General features: G+C 39.3%; 1 long non-coding RNA gene across 1 annotated transcript in view; it reads right to left on the minus strand.

The window, feature by feature from the left end:
• The window catches only part of LOC131491861 (uncharacterized), a 55,820-nt gene that overhangs the window by 14,192 nt on the left and 27,763 nt on the right, over positions 1–13,865 (minus strand). The window contains exons 3-5 of the long non-coding RNA XR_009251689.1: positions 12,332–12,417; positions 9,267–9,379; positions 8,374–8,501 (exon numbers count right to left, since the gene is read on the minus strand). This is a non-coding gene — a long non-coding RNA (uncharacterized LOC131491861). The remainder of the gene's footprint in view (positions 1–8,373; positions 8,502–9,266; positions 9,380–12,331; positions 12,418–13,865) is intronic.

Genomic DNA, 13,865 nt, shown 5'->3' on the forward strand with positions numbered 1-13,865 from the left:
GCCTGGCCAACCCCTACTCATCCCACACCGCTCTGCCTAGCATGATAACTGAAGTCTTCCAAATAACATCCCTTCACACATGCATCCACATAGCTTATTCTGGGTAAGGATTCTCTTTCAGTGCCGTGCTGACACTCTATAGCATTTTACCATCCTGTCTTTCCATTATGGCTTTGTATGTCATTTTCCCTTCAGGGGGCAGAATCTGCCACCTCAAAATATGCCCTTGACCATAAGGATTACTTTAAGCTAAAGACACTTGAAAAATAGCAGTACAAGAGAGATATTGACTTACCCTTTCTTCCTGAAAGCAAAAGATAAAAATCTTATATGAAAGATGCCTTCCCTATACCAAGAGGAAAGACACATTCTCATCACCAGAAATGAAGAGCTAATGTAGAGAGAATTCTGTACAAACAGACCTTATTAAAATACCCTTTTCTTTAGTCTTTCCATATATTTTAGTTACTTTTCCACAATTGCCTCTCTTGGTCCAACTTAATATATAGGTACTTAGGCTTTGCATTTCTTTGGGTCTTCATTTCTTTTTTTTTTTTTTTTTTTTTTAATTTTTTTTTTCAACGTTTTTTATTTATTTTTGGGACAGAGAGAGACAGAGCATGAACGGGGGAGGGGCAGAGAGAGAGGGAGACACAGAGTCGGAAACAGGCTCCAGGCTCCGAGCCATCAGCCCAGAGCCTGACGCGGGGCTCGAACTCACGGACCACGAGATCGTGACCTGGCTGAAGTCGGACGCTTAACCGACTGCGCCACCCAGGCGCCCCTGGGTCTTCATTTCTTTATGAGAACTCCTGTGTCACATAAAACTTACATTAAATGAATGTATATGCTTTTCTCTTATTAATCTTTTTGTTACAGAGCCCCAGCTGAGAAGCTAAGATGGGTAGAGGAGCAAATGTCTTTCCCTACACTCCCATTCACCTTCATATCCCAAGCCCAGCCTAGTGCTCAGCACCTAGTACATGTCCAATGAATGTTTTGTTGAATGAGTATATAGAGAGTAACTGTTACATTCAACCACAGAACATGAAGTCACTTACAAAGGCATATAATTTTAACGATGTAACTCAAGACTCAACTTTTACCTCATTGTTATGCAATTCCGGGAAACTGTCCTTCCAAATCACCTAACTCACTCTGTATTTAAAGACCCAATCTCAATTTGCGTTCAGTACTTCAAGCCAATGTTTCTACATTGAGTACCTGTAGAGACATGCACTCTACCCATTAGGATATTTAGTATTTTTCTTATAATCTTTCTCCCTAAATTGTGTTTTCTGTGGGTGATTTCTTAGCTTTTTCCTGAGCAGTATGCCTTTGTATACAGAAATCCATCACTCAGTCTTTTCTTCCTTATTTCTAAAAGTGCCTAACTCTTTCACTAAATTTGAAAACTTATAGTGCTTAACTCACTGCTAATTGACCGTATTCCACACTTTCAAAGGCACCTTATTCTGTTTTCCAAAATGGCATTTAACAAGCTGACTGGACCATGAGTCCTGGTATAAAAATCACTGCAAAGGAAGGGATCATTCTCTAGGTGACAGTTTTATAGCATTCTTTTTATTTTTTAAAATTATGTTTATTTATTTTTGAGAGGCAGAGACAGAGCCCGAGTGGGGGAGGGGTAGAGAGAGAGGGAGACACAGAATCCGAAGCAGGCTCCAGGCTCTAAGCTGCCAGCACAGAGCCCGATGCGGGGCTCGAACTCACAAACCACAAGATCATGACCTGAGCTGAAGATGGACACCCCTATATAGGTGCTCCTATAACATTCTTTCTCTCCACTTCTTCCACTCTAGACTCACCCAAAGAAAACTGATCACTTTCTTTAAAAGCTTTAAATCAGCGAGATTGATTATTTATTTTTCAGGGTCCCATGTATTTTCAAATTACGACTGTTTTTTTTTCTCCCTTTGTCTATTTTAAGGGCTCTGAGTGAAAATCTACATGGAAGGTGAGAAGGGAGAAGATGTAGTTCAAGGTTACATTTTTTATATTCTTTACTTGTCAGTAATTAAAATCTTAGCAGATAAGTTGGGGATCTTTTAGATTTTCTTATAAAATAAAATTGTTCTAACTATTTAAGCTATTTTTTCAGAATAAATCTCCTTTAGAAAATTGCAAATGTTTAATATATTTTTTAAATAACTAGAATTCCACATAGAAGACATGTACTATTCTTGTGTTTTCACCTTACCCCATTTCCTTCCTTACTTTACTATAGTCTGGGGGTAAATTAAGTGTACAGAAGAAGAGACAAACCCCAGAGTAAATGCTATATATTATGACCCACCCAGGCCCTACAGTCTCCTTCTAGGTCAGATTCTAGCTAGTCCACTAAGAAATGGTGGTAGCTACCAAGATGATAGGCCAAATATACTCTTTCTTTGGGAAGAAAAAATCAATATTGTTATTCTACCTTACTACATTTATGTTAGAAAATATCCCATATAATTATTGACTTAAAAAAAAAACACTTGAATGGCTTTGTACAAGGAATAACTTATAACAATTATACTCTTATACAAACTCTTGTTCCAGATAAAAAATGACTAGAGTGAATCTGACAACAAAAGTTTCAGCTATCCTTCTTGGACTCCTTAGGCAGGCATAACTTAACAGTGTGAACTCTGTGCTCACCAAGGATATGTTTTCTTTAGTTACACCAAGCTAAGTCTGTTACTGCTGCATTCCTGGAGTTACAAAGGTATGTAAACCTAGAGGTGGCATCATGAGCTGGTGACCCGCCGTTGCATAGGGATGCTCCACTTGCAAGAGCCTTGTGTGCCCATGTGTGATCTGCTGTTGCTATCTGGCAATCCTTAATTTTTGCATAACGCACCCTAGTTTTCCATTTGCACTAGGCCCTGCAATTATGTAGCTAGTCTCGTTGGGAGGTAGGAACCATGAAGCACAATTGTGGGAAAAAAAAGACTTAATCCTCTATACGTTCTTTCAATGGAATCAGGTCAACCACACTCCAGAAAGCAAAAGGATTCCCTTTCCTCACATCGGTTATTTTCTTCACCTAGATCATTTCATATGAAGACGAATACAGTATCCTGAAGAGACTATAAAAGGATCAGAAAAAGAAATAATCAGGTGAACTTATTTTTTATTTTTTTAATTTTGAAAAATATTTACTTTAAGGGAAAGTGCAAGAAGAGGAGGGGCAGAGAGAGAGGGAGACAGATGATCCGAAGTGGTGTGCTGACAGGTTGATACGGGGCTTGAACTCCAGAACCTCGAGATCATGACCTGAGCAGAAGTCAGATGCTCAACCAAGTGAGCCACCCAAGTGCCCCATGAACTTATTTTTTATATTAGAGAAAATATTATTTTGGTGAGAAAATACAGTTAGTGATTTTTTTTAAAACTATAGATCTTGGGACATTTAGATTCCATTTAAATACAGGGGCGCCTGGGTGGCTCAGTCGGTTAAGCGGCCGACTTCAGCTCAGGTCACAATCTCGCGGTCCGTGAGTTCGAGCCCCGCGTCAGGCTCTGGGCTGATGGCTCAGAGCCTGGAGCCTGCTTCCGATTCTGTGTCTCCCTCTCTCTCTGCCCCTCCCCCGTTCATGCTCTGTCTCTCTCTGTCTCAAAAATAAATAAAAACGTTAAAAAAAAATTTTAGATTCCATTTAAATACAATATTAAGACTAAACCACTATAGAAACTTCTAGGGGAACAACTATAAGATCACTTTCTTTTCAATACTTAAATTTTGATAAAGACTTAAACTTATTTAAATTTTAGGAAAAACTTTTTTCAGAAATTTGATACTGATGAATTCATTGATTTGGTTTTTATCCCTGCTCTACTCTGAGAGGCAATAGAGCACAGTATGAAAATCAAGGTCTTAAGGAGAGATGGATTTCAAACCCAGCTGAATTCATCCTTGGGCACATTCCTTAAAGACTCTGAACTTCAGTTTCCTCAACTTTAAAACTGAGTGACTAATACTCAGCCCATAGGGTTCTTAGGATCATTAAACAACACAATGCATGTAAAATATGTGACAAAGCGCCAAAATACCAGGAATTCAGTCAGGTGCTATTGTTGTTGGTATTAATTATTATTGTGTTTGTACTGTTATTAATATTATTCCTCTCTCCTCTTCTAGTGGAAGCCCTGTCTAAAATGACCTCATCTTTCTGTGAGCTGGATAAGGTACTTAACATCTTGGTGCTATAATGTCCTCATTTGTGAAATGGTCGTTAACCTACAGTAGCATCTAGCAGGTACAGGCACTCAGTAAGCAATACCATGAAAGCTGGGGTTCAGGACTTTGGGAATGTGTGGCACATAAACAGAAATACACATCAATTCCTCCAAAGTACTCCATATCTTTATTTTAGCGTGAATTGCATTTGAGGGTTTTCTTTTTTAGTAGGTAACTTCCCTGATCATGTATAAGAAATACTTTCAGTTCTCAAAGCATTTTCATGCATTATCTCATTTTATGAGGTCATGCAGCTGGAAAATGACAGAGTCTGGAATTCTGACTATAAATTCTGTCTATCTTATTTTGTCTACTTATTCTATCAAATATTTGGAGACTCATTATAGTGCTATCTGCAGGAAAATTACTTGCACATTACTTATAATAGACAGGTAAGAGCACTCCATAGTCAAGACTTGTTCAGCGCTTAGAAACTAAGCTCCCCTCTTCCCCCAGCTGATGATGTCTGTGTGTCACAAGGTTATCAAACTGAGAAGAACAGGATCTAGATTGTGAACACAGAAGGCCATACCCAGAGTCAATAGGGACTTAGTGAAGATAAATTTTCTTGTGTCTCAGTCCCATCTTAAATCAGCTCTGAATTTACGTAATGGTGTTGGTTTAAGTTCCTAATTTCAAAAAAGCCTTATTATGTCCTTATTAGCAAGCAACAAAGAAAAGCAACCCATCCTATGGTAAAAACTCTTTTCTTGTAAAATGTTCCCCATGGTAGACAGTACATGGGGGGGGGGGGGATTTGTCTACCCTCTTAAATGCTCTGTCTCCCTGTTCCAGTCCCACTGCATTTGGCCCCAGACCTCTACTTGGTATGAAACCCTGTGCTCCAATCCAAACTCACCTTCTTCAGGTGACCTTGGGGCCAGTCAGACAGGTCGCAGATGGCTCACAGGACTGCTCTCCTTTAGATGTTTAGTCTTTCCTTTGGTAATGGATGAGTGCTTACTCCTCTCACACCCTTCCTGTCTCCAACAAGGCCCACTGGGAATGGGCCACACTTTAAGACAACGCTCTACATTATTTTCTTGGTGGCCCTCCGGGAAAAATTAACTCTTCCCTTCAAGCCACAAAACTGTGAGAAATGGTAGAGTGAGTTCTTGGCACAGGCTTAGTATAGCTCCTCTTTGTTGCACACGAAGTATTGGCACAATTTATGTAAGGGTGGTAATAAACATAAACCAGTCATGCGAAAGCCATTGCCACCTATATTATAAAACCTCTGGGTTTTACCTTTTAACTCTCTGAGTTAACCCTTCTAGAAGCTTCCATATGGGATTTTTTAAATTAAGTTATAGAAATAGAGTTTTGACCTCCTCTGGTATAAATGAAACAAGAAAGACATTATACTTCCCTTTTTTTTATCTTGCTGCCAGCAAGCTCTAGATACAATGAGAGAACAACAGCAACTCTTGTGGCTAGCATATTTGCCTCCTCCTCTTTTCCACTTTATCAACTTTTAAAGTTGGTTCAAGTAATTTTTGAAGAAGGTAAAAATAAACCATTACATATGAATGCAAGGAAGGCTTCAGTTTTCCAAAGGCTTTCAAATATACCATCAGAAAGAAAAACATTCCTAATATCTTGCAGTATACTTGGGAAACAAAGAGGCAGACCAAACCTTTCTCATCCTCAAATCCGTAACCTGGAGTTGTGGTTCTGCAGAATTTTGTCTCAGTAGGTCTGGGAAGAGGCCTGAATATTTGCATCTCTAACAAGTTCCTAGGTGATATTGATACTGCTGATCAGGGACCAAAATTTGAGAACTATTGACCTGAAGGAGTTTCTCATCTTGTTAGACACAGGTAAAGAAGATATTGACAGAAAGTCTATTTAAATAAAGAAACAAAATAGAGGTGTCTAGGTAGCTCAGTCTGTTAAGTATCTGACTCAGTTTCAGCTAAGGTCATGATCTCACAGTTTGTGAGTTTGAGCTCCACGTCGGGCTCTGCAATCCCAACAGCCTGCTCGGGATTCTCTTTTTCCCTCTCTCTCTGCCCCCACCCCCAACTTGCTTTCTCTGTTTCTCTCTCAAAAATAAATAAATAAACTTAAAAAAAAAGACAAAATGAAGGAGAATAGAAAGTAGGTACCAAGGAGTAACACAAATATTGGAGAAAATAAAAGTCCAAGAGCACAGGGAAACCAGAGACCTGGAGCAGCCTGCAAGGCTTTGGAAAAGGAGATGAGGCTTGACCTCAGCCTGAGATGAAAACCAGATGGGGAAGGCAGGTCAGGCAGGGGGTAGATTTGAACAAACTCAGGAAGCAGAAATGTTTACAATGTGTCTAGTGAATGGAGCCCACAGAATGTACTATCCAAAGAGCTTAGTCAACATTTGTTGAATAATGGAGAATAAAGAGATTTGATTGGTGGAAGCAACAATTCTCCTTCAAGTAACAGTGGGAGGATCATGGAGATGTGATCAAGGAAGGAATGAATTATGATGAGTTTTGAATATGAAATCAAGGAAATCAAGAGGTTTGATTTTAGTTTTTTAAGCAATGAGAATTCATTGACATTGTTGGGTTGACTTGAGTAAGTAGAATTTTCACAACCTGGTATAATGATATTACATACAGCATGTAGGTAGGTATTATATATGTTAATACTAATAGTAGGGTGCCTGGCTGTCTGTTGGTAGAGCACGCGACTCTTGCTTTCGGGGTTCTGGGTTCAAGCCCCACGTTGGGCGTAGAGATTACTTAAAAATAAAATCTTTTTTAAAATATTAATAATTGGTTAATATTAATATATAGTATTAATTATAATATCAATATGTAGTATTGATTATATTATTAATTATAATAATTATTATAATAACTATTGAATATTAGTATGATTGATTTTTGTGGCTTACTGCCCATAAATCAATGCAAAGGAAGAGAGACTTTTCAGATGAGGAATTTAAAGGAACAGGTCACAGACTGGTATATAGGGAGGAGAAAAGAAAGCCAATATGAGTCCAGGTTTTCAAGCCTGGGTGAGAAGAACAAAGATAAATTCACTTACATAAGGAAATGTGGAGTAGGGGAGAGGTTTTGGAGAAGAGATGATGAGTTTTGTTTTAAAGCAAGATGGCAGGAATGGGGGAGGGGGGTTGGAGGTGAGGTGTCCAGTAAGCAGTAGAGATGTCAGCTTTGGTTTGGTTAGAAGATAGGGCTAGAATTATGGAGACATTCTCACAGAGGTGACAATCTAGTCATAAGAAATGAGACAGTAACCCCCATGCCAGCCTTTCCTCCTTGGCCCCCTTTATTCCCATACATCTCCCTCAAGCACTCCTAGCTCCGGCAAGTCACAGCTTCAAGCCTTTTGCCAGCCTTGCATGCTATCAAGGAGTTGCACATCAGTTGCACAGAACCACACTTGCAGGCAGGCTGGCTCCAGCCAGACTTTAACAGACTTTAACAGTCCAGAGGCCAGACTTTAACAGACTTTGCAGGGCCTGGAACTTAGAAGCCAGATCCCACAGCAACCCTGGCAGGCCTTAGCTATCAGCAGTGGACAAGACAGCAGCAAAGCCCTCTGTAACCACATCCTGGGGGCAAGTCCTGACAAGAGAGGGAAAGATCAGTCCAGGGCTGGGGCTCAGGTAGGCAACCAGCTCCTGCTAGGTTTTGAATGCAGTTGGAGGCAAATCAGGAGAAGATGTTATGGTAGCAACCCAGGCCAACAGGAACGTAAAGGCAGAGGGGAAGGTGACAGCACTGAGGATAGTTCAGGGATAAAAATCCCCAGGGGCCTTCTGGTGAGGAGGGAAGGCTGAAGGGAGAATCCAGGGGAGGTGAGAATGAAGAGTTCCTTCAAGTTTAGAGAGCCAGTAGAAAAGACAGGAACATGAGAGCTAGAAACAGTATGATTTGGCAAACTGGAAGCTCTAGGGAAAAACTGAGGGGGTTAGTTCATCACCAGAACAAGAGGACTAAGATTATAAACAGTGACTTAGAGTAAAGTGGAAGAAAATGGGGTCCTTAGAAGAATTACAAAGTGAAACAAAAAAAATGAGTATTTCTTAGATCTCGGAGTTCAAGATGATTTAGTGCATCTAAATGTGTGACAGATCACCATGCACAATTCCAGTGTGATACTGAATCTGAATCAGCATATACCTATTGTACAAACAGCTTCCCAGGTGTTCCCGATACTCAGCCAGTTTAGAGAACTGGTACAGTGGATACGGAGCAGGTAACGTGATTCAGGGAGCTGTTTGGTCTTCCTGTTCCAACAGCAGAAAAGCCTGGGAAGAAAACAGGAAAGTAGAACCATGGGGCCTTGTGGGACCAAGGTCATGAGTTGCATGATAAAAAAGGGAATGCAGAATTTTGGAAACTTATCATGTATAAAGACTGGGGATCTGGAAAGTAGCAAGGAAGCCCTGATCATTAATTCCCAAGGTAATTAGTGGTAAGATCAGGAGGAGGAAATTTGACAAAACAAAATTTGCACTTTGAAATTGCACTTTGAAAATGGCCTGAGAATGTTTAGAACCTATTTGCTAATTAAACCCATGTACCTGTGGAAAGTTTCTGAGTACTAACTATGTGCCAAGTATAATGTGAGTAGTTTTATAACCTTATTTTATTTAATCATAATGAAGACAGCCTAAGGCAGACGTTATCACCATTTTCCTGAAAGCAACTTAAGCTCTAAAGAGTTAAATATCTTGTCCAGGTTCCTAATCCAAGACTGTGTTCTTTCCGTGACATGGTCCTGCCATCACAGAATATTCTGTGCTCCTATCACTGCTCCTGAAAACCAGGCTAAGGGAGACAGACTGCCTAATAACCTTAACTCCACTTCTATAGCTTGAGGGGCTGGAGGAACCCCAAGATTGACCATAAGGGAAGGAACGATGTGATTTATCACACTTTCTTTTATGACAAAAGGATACAGTGCTTATTCCATTGAAATAAAGGGAGGAATTAAATACATGGGTTATAGTCTTGCTTTTCTTCTATACTAAGAAATATGGGAGAAACAAAAGCAAACTTTGAACTCTTACCATGTTCTGTAAAGACATATAACTTTAAAGTCACAGTGAGTCAGCCAAAGAGAGGTCATTCTCAGCTTTTCCTGAAGCTCTGTTTTCTCAAGCATACTCCCAAATACTAGATCCTGAAAAAAAAAAGGGTTTATGATGTCCAAAGTAAACCAGCCAGAGGCAAGAGTAGCACTCAAATGTCTTCTTAATCATTACTTCTTTTCCTCCTACTTCTCAGCATGTAAACATAACTGTCAACCCACCAGGTGGGTTGTGACAAGCAATTCAATAACTTCAATAAATGTAAGGACATCAATGTCCTCATGTATTAAAATATCTAATTGTTGCCCAAAGGAACACAGAATCACAATGAAATTCTAAAAATAATACTTTTAATTTTTAAAGTTTATTTTTGCAATATACGTATATGTGTATAAATGGATATGTGTGTGCAGATATCCAAACACACACACACACACACACACACACACACACACACACACACTTTTCTTCAGGTCTAACACAGAACTAGTGGTCTAAAAATGTGCTACAAACATAAGGTCACCTTTCCATCTTCAGAGGTAGTAGAGGTGGCCAGGAGGAAAAGAGAGGATCTCTTTCAAGTTTGGGTGTGACCTTGGGTCTCTATGATCATTAAGGACCAGAACAAAGATGTGTGGAGGGCCAGGCAGCCTTGGTTGTGTTGGCAGTTGAAGTTCAGCATGCCCTGTTTTCATCCTCCTTGGACAGGCCCAGAGTGCCAGGTGTGATTTTTTGGTTCTCTGCCCAGGTTTGCAGGAATGGTAAATGGTGCCAGTCACATTCAGTCACGGCCAGAAAGAGCATCCGGATCGTGAGCATATTGTACAGAGTCAGAGGAGGCCCCAGCCAGGCACAGAGCTTTGGAAGACAGAGAGTTCCAGGCACTCTTTTTGGGATAAGGTAGAATATCTTCAGGATTCAAAGGAAAAAACTCTTCCTTATGATTTACCCAGGCAAAGAATAAAACCATAATTTTGCACTTGAATTGCACGTGTCTTTTTCATAATGCTAAACCCCAAGAACATTCTTTGCCCTTCAGTTTTTGCACTGGTCACCTTTAACATGGAAACATGGAAACTGGACTATTTAACTGATCTTAGTACTTCTTGAAATACTATCGTTTTGTGAAAGGAACAAATGAAAGGGAGCAATGTGGCTGTTGAAAAACACTAGCAATGTTGCTATTGAAAAAATGGACTGATCCTTCCTAAAATGGGTCTTGTTCATTCAAAAACGTTTCTCCTCTTTTAAGTCTTTGGGCAATTTAAGGGGGAAAAAAGCAATAACCCATATTAAAATGATTAAGTATGAGGATGTTTGCTATTATAGAGACAATGCTTCAGAAGTAAATAAATGTAAAAGTGAAACCTTTACTCATTGTGAAAGAATAATTGTGATGTTTTGATTTTGAAAATATAGTCTGCAAATGAACTTCTCAAAATATATTCTTTAAGTCCTCAAGAATGTATGACTATGGAAAAAAAATAATTACCTTTTCAACTCGAGAGGAGGAAAACTGTTGGAACAGTTTAGGCAATGCCTATCCAATAATAAAAAAAAATGTTTCTTGGACCACAGTTCATTCTCTAAACCTTCAAAAGCCTATCATTTATCATTAATTTTGAAATAAAACAGGAAATACCTGTACTAAGAGAACCTTTGAAAACAAGCAGAATAATTGGCAAGGAATATTTTGGGAGGCACTGACAATAATGTAATGCCTGGATTAGTTTTGCAAAAAAAACTTGAAATTGTAGCTGGGAGGCATATGTAGCTAAAGATTCAGCATTCCAGTGCTGAGCATTATAACTCAGTTCTCTTGATATTCTGACATATTCTTTAACAAAAAGCACATGGAAGATGTTCCCAGAACCCAACTGCAGAGGTCCTGTGTGAATCAAACCTCCACTGCAGGGGCCAAGCTCATAGATAGAACTGGCATAAAGCAATTCAAGTACTGTGGTGCCCGGCAGTTTTTGACAATGAGGGAAAACACTTCTAAAATATGTCATGTATGGCTGTGTGAGTGAGTGTATATGGGTACACATGTATGTAATCCTAGCCTGCTTCATTTAGAAAAGAACTCTGGGATGGCCAAATCTGTCTTTTAATCTGGCTTCATTCTCAAATTGCTAACATCAGTCTTTGAAAGGAAATAAAAGTTTATAGGATTATCATTGTGATATCCATCTAAAATGTCCACACTTTTCCCCAAAAAGGCCTTGGATTTTCCTACCGTGTGTGTGTGTGTGTGTGTGTGTGTGTGTGTGTGTGTGTGTGTGTGTGTTTAAGTAAGCACCACACCCACTGTGGGGCTCGAATTCACTACCTCAAGATCAACTGTCACATGCTCTGCTGACTGAGACAGCCAGACACCGCCCCTACATTCCCTGTGTGTCTTAGAATACCTTCTCTTTGGACTCCACTCAAAATTCATTCAAATGGTATATCCTCTCTTGATATTTGCAACTAAACATGATCTCCTTCATTCTGTATCCCCCCCTTTTCTAAAGTTTATTTATTTATTTTGAGAGAGAGTGTGCATGTGTGTGTGGGAGGTGCAGAGAGAAAGGGAGAGAGAGAATCTCAAGCAGGCTCTGTGCTGTCAGCGCAGAGCCCAACTCCAGGTTCCATCTCACAAACCAAGAGATCACGACCTGAGCCAAAATCAAGAGTCAGACGCTTAACCAACTGAGACACCCAGACATCCCATTTTTTTCCCTTTATAATGACACATTTTTCTTGACCTTGAATTACATTTATGAACTACTACATCACTCTCGTCTTTTCCTCTTCCCTCACTCCTACAAACACTAGGGAGTAAATGTTTTTGGAAGAAAATGCATTCCTTTCACCTATATAACACTGCTTAGTACAGAGACTTTGTAAATAGCTGATACTCAAAAAATGTTTGATGTGAATTTTCATGAACTGAATTTCTGAACTTTACAATGTTAATTGGAATGAGACAATTCACTGTTGTTGGTTCTTTGGATCTATTCAGAAAACTTTTTCCTCAAAAGCATTTAATATAAAGTACTTACTTTTTCTTTTTTTTGTTTCCATATTTATCTCCTTCTTTCCTCCCTACCTTCCTCCTTTCCTTCTTACTTCCAACAGTAATTGACATCTGGAAATTAAATAACACAAAGAAAAGTAAGAAAATATGGATCAAAATTTAGAATTTAATATTTCTGACAAAGCTATAAAGCATATTCTAGATTAAGACAAAGACTTGTCTGATATATTTATCTTAACAAAAAAGATACTTAAAATATCCCCCCCCCAAAAATCCTATGTAGTAAGACTTTAAATTAATTCCAAGTTTTTCTTTTTTTTAAAAAAAATTTTTTTTTAACGTTTATTTATTTTTGAGACAGAGAGAGACAGAGCATGAACAGGGGAGGGTCAGAGAGAGGGAGACACAGAATCCAAAACAGGCTCTAGGCTCTGAGCTGTCAGCACAGAGCCTGACATGGGGCTCGAACTCATGGGCTGTGAGATCATGACCTGAGCCGAAGTCGGCCACTTAACCGACTGAGCCACCCAGGCGCCCCCCAAGTTTTTCTTTAAACGATAGAGGCCTTCTCCATACCAATGATTTTTTCATCAGGAAATACATCATTCAAAATAGGACAGTGGCTTAACCTTAAACTACATTTTAGAAAACAGATTGGGAAAAAGGTAGTTCTGTTTTAACCCCCATCCCATCTCCACTGCCCCAGTGCTTAGCACTAAAAAGACAAATTGCTCAACCATTCTAACCTGCCTCCAAGATTAAAAGGGAGTTATTCAGTCATTTGTTCACAAATATTTACTGAACACCTACTGCATGCCAGATGGTCTAAGTGTTAAATTTAATAAAAGGGGGGAAAAAAAGCATTTCAACCCCAAACGATATAACGTGTTCTATTTATGAAGGAAGCTGGCTTAATTTATGGCAGTGGGGAAATAGGGTTGCCAGATAAAAATGCAAGATACCTAGTGAAATCTGAATTCTGGATAAACAACGAATACATTTTGTGTAATACATGTTCATGTAGTACCTGGGATGTACTTCGACTAAAAATTGTTTATTGTTTAACTGGAATTCAGATTTCACTGGGTGTCCTGTATTTTTATTTGCTAAATCTGGTGACCTTAGAGGAAGAAGACGAGCTATGCTGCTGCCTTGTCTCTGCAGAAGCTAGCTGGTGCTGGGAGAATGAAATCCAGGACAGACCTTCAGTGAAGCACGTAGCACGTGGATGGTGAGGCTTAAAGCATGCACAAATACACAGCGAGGGCAGAGAACTGAGATGTAGGAGCTGATTATTTTGCATAATAAAATTATATGTTATTAGGGGGCTGATACTGCGTAAGAAAAGGGAAAAGAATTGGGGTAAGGTAGTAGGAAGCTGGAGCCCAGGCAGAAAAGCCTAGTTTTGGTTGTTCACACTTCTATGATAACTGTTCTTCATCTTCCCAAATCTATGGCAGAGTGTGCTGCAAATACACATTTATGTGTATGTAAACAGAGGAATAGGAATGTTTTAATTTTTGAGAGAGAGAGAAAGAAAGTGAGCGCACTCCTTTATT

The sequence above is a fragment of the Neofelis nebulosa genome, chromosome 12 (genome assembly GCF_028018385.1).
Source record: "Neofelis nebulosa isolate mNeoNeb1 chromosome 12, mNeoNeb1.pri, whole genome shotgun sequence".
Classification (NCBI taxonomy): domain Eukaryota; kingdom Metazoa; phylum Chordata; class Mammalia; order Carnivora; family Felidae; genus Neofelis; species Neofelis nebulosa.